Source organism: Vombatus ursinus, unplaced genomic scaffold (genome assembly GCF_900497805.2).
Source record: "Vombatus ursinus unplaced genomic scaffold, bare-nosed wombat genome assembly UNPS02014818.1, whole genome shotgun sequence".
NCBI lineage: Eukaryota > Metazoa > Chordata > Mammalia > Diprotodontia > Vombatidae > Vombatus > Vombatus ursinus.
Genome location: NW_020954596.1, coordinates 7,836,072 through 7,844,118, shown reverse-complemented (window position 1 = coordinate 7,844,118; position 8,047 = coordinate 7,836,072).

Genomic DNA, 8,047 nt, shown 5'->3' with positions numbered 1-8,047 from the left:
ACCCAGATCCTACCCTACCCTTGCCACAGCGCTCAACCTGGTAGCTGCCAACATCAGACAGACCCTCACACATATGGTTTTAGGTAGTTTGGCCTTCTTCTTTGGAAAGCCATTTATATCCTTTGACCATTTATCAATCGTAGAATTGCTCTTTTTTGTAAATATTTGAATCAATTCCCCATACAGCTTGCTTTTTTCCCCCCATATAGCTTGGATATCAGGCCTTCAGCTGCAAAGACTTTTCCCCCCTTATAATTCTATCAGCATTGATTTTGTTTCTGCAGAAACTTTTCAATCTTGTATAATTAAAACTGTCCTGTGATTTTCTCTATTCTTTGTTCAGTCAGGAAATCTTTCCCTATCTATAGTTGTAAAAGGTGTCTTTTTCCCTACTTCTCTAATTTATTATGACTTTTTATAATTAATCTCATATCCATTGGGAGTTTATTGTGGTATATAGTGTGAGATGTTTTTCTAAGTCTAATTTCTGCCAGATTACTTTCCAGCTTTCTCTGAAGTTTTTGTCAAATAGTAAGACCCTACCCCAATTTTTTGAGTCTTTGGATATATTGGAGACTATGTAACTATGTCCACTTATTTTCTGGGTTTTATGAACCTTATTTGTTCTGTTGAGCAATTTTTCTATTGTTTAACAAGTAGCAAATAGTTTTAATGATTATTACTTCATAATATATTTTGAGATCTGGTATAGCTAAGTCCTTTCATTCCCACTTTTTTATTTTCTTTGAGATTCTTGACCTTGTGTTCTTCTAGATGAAATCTAATTTTTTATTTTTTAAGGTAACCCTTTGGTAGTTTGATTAATATAGCACTCAATCTCTGGGCTAACCAGCCCCCACTCACACTGGCAGATTCACTCCCCAGAAGGCAGCTGACTCTGACTCCTCAGGGGTCTATCACGGAGTTTCTAATACTATCAAAGGCCCACATCCAGCATGCTTCCCTAATATCAATCAACAAGCTGACTTCCATTAGCTTTTACACAGGAAAATGGTTAAGAAGAAGGGTCACTCCTTCTTTGTCAGGTAAAGGAATAAAGGAGGGGAGACTAAGGGCATTTGGAGGTCTACAGAAGGGGAGAAGAAGGACCTTATAGCAAATGGCCTCAATTTTCTCAGCAACATATGAAGCAAGGTCTTCCGTTAAGCAGATGGAGGTAGGAAAGAGTGTGGGAGAAGAGAAGGTTTAGAACAGCCACTGTAGCAGTGCAGCAGTGAAGAGCAAAAGGACTGCCTTGCTTTAGTAAGGGACCAGGGGAGATTGGGAGAGATTAGTGTGGAGTGGTGCTAGTTGGCACAGCTGTGTGTGTACCTTAGGCCACTTCTATTTGGCAGCACACGAGTAAAAGGGCAGGAGGCAGGTGGTAGGAATGATCCCGGCTTGGGGTTTGGCAAGAGATGAATGCCTATAAAACAAGGGAGTGAGTGACTTAAGACCACGGGACAGCGTAATGTCCAAAACCAAAACTCATTCCTTTCCCCGGCCAAAATCGACTTCTCCTCCAAACTTTCCTATTTCTATTGGGTCACCTAGGCTCCCAATCTGACAGTCCTTCTTGATTCTTAATTTTTCTTCATCACCCATATCCGATTGACAAGTATTGCCAAGTCTACGTGGCTGCCTACCTAGTTCACACTCTTATCACCTCTTACCTGGACTATTGTCCCAGCCTCCAACTGGCCTTCCTGCTTCTACTTTTTCACCTCCCTAGTCCATTTTCTACACAGTTGTCAAAATAATCTTTCTATGGTATGTCTGGAGAAGCTTCAGTGTCTCTTGTCCTGCCCATTGCCCCAAAAATAAAACAATAATTCCTTGACTTGGCTTTCAAAACTCTTCAAATTAAACCAATTTTGTTCTAGTATACTCTGCCAGGCTCTTTTCATATTTTTCCCCTTTGCACACTCCATGTTTTAGGCAAACTGATTTATGTTTCTGTTCCCTGAACTCAGGGATTCTCTATCCCATCTCTATGTCTTTGCCTTCCCGTCCAAGCTTTCCCCACCATGCCTAGAATGCACTCACTCTTCATCTTTGCCTTTTGGAATCGCTGGCTTCCGTCATGGTTTGGTTTAGGAGTCACCTCCTTGAGGAAGCCTTTCTTGATGCCCTGAGCTATTAGCAAATATCTCTCAAATCATCTCATATATACTTATTTGCTTCTATGTCACATCCCTCTAAAATAATGTAAATTCTTTGAAGACAAGGATAGTTTTTTTTTCGACTTCGTCATTGTATCTTGTCGTATCTCAAGTGCTTAGCACAGTGGTAGGTGCTTGGTAAATATTTGTTGGATTGTTTCAGGTTGGAAGCTACCTGATGATCCAAAGGAGTGAGCTTTTCCTCACCTCCCACTTTCAAGTCAGTATCCCAGGATCTTGTCTTCTTTCTTCCAGCTGAGGGTGCTTTTTCTGCCTCTTATCCTGGGTACAAAAGTTCCTAATTATGTCTCTGATGATTTCTCAAAAGACCTTTCATGCTGCAAATCTTCTAATAATATGATAGTAATTTTAATACCTCCCCTCTCCCTCCCTCTCTCCCCATCCTCCTGCTCCACCCACCCCTCCATTATCTTCTTCTGGATAAACAGGTTTTAATAAAAAGGACACTAAGAGGAGAGAAGGAAGAAGACTAAGGAGAAGAGAAAGGAGAGCAGAAAGGATTGGAAGAAAGTTTGAGGATAACCTTCCCCCACCTCATAGTTTTGACCAGAATGGGGCATGCTTATCCCCAAGCAGCTGCCTTTGAAGCCCCAACCTTCCTGAACCTGGACCATTACAATTCATTTTAATCCAACAAATATTCAATAAGCTCTTATTCTGTGCAAAGATGATGACTCCATGTCTTCCCCCCCAGAATGCCCCAGAACCTGCGCAGTCCTGCTGTGCAGCCCCATGCCTACTCCCAAAGACTGCTTGATCCAAAGGCTTCCCAGAGTAGAATGGGTTGCCTCCAGAGGTGGTGAGTGAGGCCTTTAGTGAGGCAGAGACTGATGGGCTGCTTGGGTGCTTGTACTGGGACCCCAATTCCAAGACTATATTTCTCCTTAGCCTCAGAAACATTATCCCTGGCAGTTTCCCCCCAGCCCAAGGACACTGTGCCTAGCAATTACTCATGAGTGGGCCCCAGGAAGACACTTATCTCTCTCCCTGGCGCAGTTACACAAAGCTGGGTGAGAGAGTGCTGGGCTACTCAGGCCCCAGCCCTAACATCAGGTCTCTGGAAGCCGCTCAATTTCTTAGTGAGCTCCTGTCCTGTGAGAAACATTTCTGTTGTTGCAGAACACTCTTTAATCAGGACAGAGAGAGCGGGGTGCCTGGCATAAGGATTTTTGTCCCTGATTGGCCCAAGGACTCTTCCTCCCACCAGATCTCCAAGGTCTGGTACACTCCCTACACTTTCCCATCCATAGCTCCCAAAGACAACTGGATCTTTAGATTACCTAATTAGTATCCTTGGCATTCCTTTCCCATGCCCTTTCCTATATAAACCCCAGTACCATCCTCAGTCCCTCGAAGGTTCCTTAAGAATCCTTGCCCATTGTATAGCGTAACAATAAATCTTTGCCAACTTGATTCAAAGAATGTTTGAGTCTGTGAATTCATTCCAGATGACCCCGTCCTGCACTCTGGTTTTTAAGGGGTCTCAACCTCTCAGACTGCAACAAGACTGCATATCTACTCATTGGGAATGTTGTAGAATTACCCCAGTTCATTCTTTTTCTCCCTTCTCCGTTTCCTCCCCCCTCCTTGTCCTCCTTCCCTCCCATCCCCATACTTCCTTCCCTGCTTTCTCCTTCCTCCCTTCCCCGGCCTAGATGATGCCCTGGTGCAGATGGCCAAGGTGGACAACACAGGGCTGTGCCAGGACATGTTCTCCAAAATGGTGGCAAGCTGACAGCCACCAGTGAAGACTATAAACTTCTGGAAAATATGAACAAACTGACTAGCTTGAAGTATCTAGAAATGGAAGATATTGCAGTAAACATAAGTAGGAACTTAAAGGTCTTCAACTAGGAATATGTGGCACTTCAGCTTTATCAGGACTGGATCACTTTAACTGAGGAGCAAGTAGCAGCTCTGGAACAGTCTATAACAACCTATACAAGTTGGATGCATAATCAAAGAAACTAGAAGCAAAGTACAAGAAGTAGAGAAGTGATGAAAGAATTCTTTAGCACAAAGACTTTAACTACACGAATGTTTCATAAGAGCTGAAATAAGTGGGATGGAACTTATCACTATACTTCGATTCCTAAAAGGAAGCGGTGCTGCTGGTCTAAGGAAAATCCCAGCCCCCACCTCTGGTTGAATGTGTAACTCTGGCCACCCCTCGATGTCTTCCTAAATCTGTAGCCCCTGGAACTCCATCCTATCGTGTGTTTCGTTGTGTGCCCTGGACCGAGGCTCAGAGATCAGGATCCACCCCGTCTAGAGCAGACACGGATGAGAGACTCTCATTTCCCTGTCTCCTCCCTCCTCCGCCTCCCCTAGGGCTCCACCTTGGACTCTCTGTTCTGAATGTGTCCCCCACCACTTTTGTAACCTGTTCTTGAACTTAAATAATAAATGCCAATTTATCACCCTCCAAAAAAAAAGAATTATCCCTGTTCAGAAAGACTAGAGGCCCTTTGAGGGGCCTTCCAGCTCTGAGATGCTAGGATTCTAAGTCTTTGATCCCAGATCAGAGCCTGGAGCTGGATTCTAACCTTGATGAGGTTCTCAAACTTGCACCTTCATAGACAACATTGCTGTGTCATAGGCTTGGTGCCCCAAAGGCCTGGATCATAGAGACCAGTTCTGTACCTTCAAGGTAGCAGAAAGGATGGTAGACAGGATCATGCTATAAAAGGGTGAGCCCTAACCCTAGATTTCTCTCTTGTGGTCTTGTCCTAGTGGCTGAAATTCCAGTTTTAGACCCACTCCTTTAGGTTAAAGGCATTGAAGGTTCTTACTCGGGCATCATCATCATCATAAAAAGGATCACAAGATTTATATCTGGAAGTAACTTTAGAGACTATTTTAGTCCAATTCCTTTGTTTATAGGTTAGGAAAATAAAGCCCAGAGAAGTTAAATAACTTACCTGAGTTTATAGAGGCAGAGCCAGAATTTTAAACCTAGATTCTCTGAATCTGAATCCAGGGACATTTCCGCTACACTGTACATTTGTGCAATACTCGTGCAAATTACAAAAGTGATTTCATATCACAGGATCACAGATGCAGAGCTAGAAGAGAGGTCATCTGGTCCAACCCCTCCATTTTACAGATGAGGAAACTGAGGCCCAAAGAGGTTCTTATTTGATCCTCTCACAACAACCCTGTCAGGTAGACACAGCAAGTATTATCGCCCTTTTAGATGAAGAAATTGAATCTTGGAAGAAATAAAAGTCTTCATGTGTAATAAAATACTCATAGTGTTACTTTTTGGGGTGACAAAAAATAAACCAAACTTATCACCTGCAGAATGACTGAACAGATAGTAGAATATGAATGTAGGGTAAGATTATTGTGACTACTGTACTGTAGGAAATTATGACTGAAGAATAACCACAGTCACGTAATCACTAACAAAGCTCCTCCCTGCAAAGCTATCAAACTCTGAGTTGGAATGAACAGAATCATTCTAGAACAGTTAAAGAAACATTCCTTCTCTCAGAGGAGACACAGGGACGCCAGTTCCCTCTGTTATTAGCTTTCTAGCCGAGTACTAGCGTAGCACAGAATGTTACCACTGTTGCAAACCCAGCCAGAACAAGCTTCCGCCTTTTGGGGTTTGTTGTTGTTGTTATTGTTTGTTTTTTTTGTTTGTTTTGTGTCACTGGGATTTAGGTGGGCTGTGTTGAGCTCTGCTGTAAGCCCATGCCTCAGGTTCTGTAGTCCTGCTAGAGTGTGGTGGGTGATGGGAGAGTTGGTGCTGAGTGAGTGTGTTAAGGGTTAGGAATTAGCCTTTTCTGCTTTTAGTTCATTGGGTATTTACCCTGATAGGGCACTTGGTGTCTGAGAAAGCTAAAATTGCTTTATCCTTTGTACGTAATTCCTATTCTGGAGAGGTTTGGAAGGTTATGAGGATGAGAGAGAGGGTCTAATTCTCCATCTTGTTGCATGTGAACTGAGAGTTACTAAAAGTATTCTCACTGTGCCATTTCATTTTTCACCATCCTTGGCAAAATCCTTAGTCTGGCATTCTAGGCCCCTTACAATGATACTTTAGTCTACTTCTTCAGCCTTATTTCCCAGCCAGTGTACTTTACTCCCTCTTCCCTAAATCAGTTACACTTCCTTTGGGTACAGACTTCATTCAAATCATAAAGATTTAGAGCCTGTGGAACCTTAGACATCATAGCCCCAACCCCCTCATTTTAGAGAGGAAAAATTGGAGGCCTCTGAGTAGTTCACATTTGTATGGCACTTTAAGTCCAACCAGAATGCTTCCCTCACAACCTTATGAGATAGCTAATGTAAGTCTCATAATCCTCCTTTTACAGAAAAGGAAACTGAGTCTCAGAAAAGTTAAATGATCTTTCCAAGATCATAAGGATACATGAGTAGCAGAGCTGGAACTCAAATGCAGGACCAGTGCTCCTTCTGCACCACGATGCCTAAAGGCTTGGGTGGCAGGGGGGTGGGGGGAATGGCAATCGAAGCAGTAGAAGGTCTGAGCACAGGGACCATATCCAATCTCTTTCCCTGGTTTAGGCATCCTCTGATCTGACAGTTGATCACCTGCTCCTGGATGTCTGCTGACCCCTAGCCGCTAGTTACAGTATCATCTCACTAGTAGCCCAGGCTAATGCTTGGCGAGGTGGCCATAATTGTCGATTTCTTGCTGTTCTAAGTACTCTGAGTTATAAATATATAGCACTTTGCTGATGCCAGTTACTGTTGAATCATTTATCACATTATCTGTTCTCTTCTTTTTCCTCCTCTTTCTCAAACAGTATCTATTAAGAGCAGCTGGGCATTAACCCAAAAGAGTGTCCACAGGGTCATCCCACTTGTACAAATTAAAGAAAACAGAGACAAAATTTTGCATAAAGTTCTATAATCGGATGAGCCATAATCATGATGTAGTGCCATAACAAGATTCTTACTAACATGATATTGATCTTAGAAAAAGATAAATATAACTAAATAATAAAATCTCAGCAATGGATAGCAATGGAAGGAAACAGTAGACAGAGTGTTAGATTTGAAGGCAAAGGATCCAGATCATGAATCATAGGATTATGGGATTTAGAGCCAGAAGGAACCTTAGAAATGCATTCATTCAACTCCTTTATTTTACAACTCCTCTATTTCTTTGAAGCCCAGAGACGTTAAGTGACTTACTTATTCAAGGTCATAGAAGTCATCAGGGCTTGAACCTAGGTCTTCTGACTTCAAATTCAATATTCTTTCCACTATATCACTCTTCCTCCTTCATCTCTGAGCGGGAATCTCTTCTGCCCCTTCCTGTACTAGTGGTCCACCTGTCGTCATTGAAGGAAGACTCCCAATGAATCAGAAATCACTGCTTTCTGAGGTATCCCTATAGCAAACACACTTCTTATTCCTTCCCAGACAGTCCCAATTTCGAGAAGAGAAAGTACATTTTTGTTATAAGCCCTCGTGCCCCCACTCTAGGTTTGCAACGTATAGTTATTCAAATCAGCCTCGTCCATTCTTCCTCATACAGAAGAGAATTCTTCCTCCTTGTTAGATCCCCACGTCTAGTCTTAGTTCCATCCTTTGTGCTCAAGAAAAACATGTCTAATCCCTCTTCCACGTCACAGTCCTTCATATGTTGAATGATAGCTATTCTCTGCCCCCTTAGTCTTCTTTCCCCAGGTTAAATATCTTCCAGCTTATTCAACCACTGTGGGTGGCATGGTTTCCAGTCTCCTCATCATCCTAATCACTTCTCAGTGGAAGAGTTTATCAATGTTGTTCCAAAATTGTGACCACAGAACTGGACACAATAATCCAGCAGGGGCCAGACCTGGGCAAAGCCCAGGGTAATTATCATTTTCTTTAACGAGGCCAAA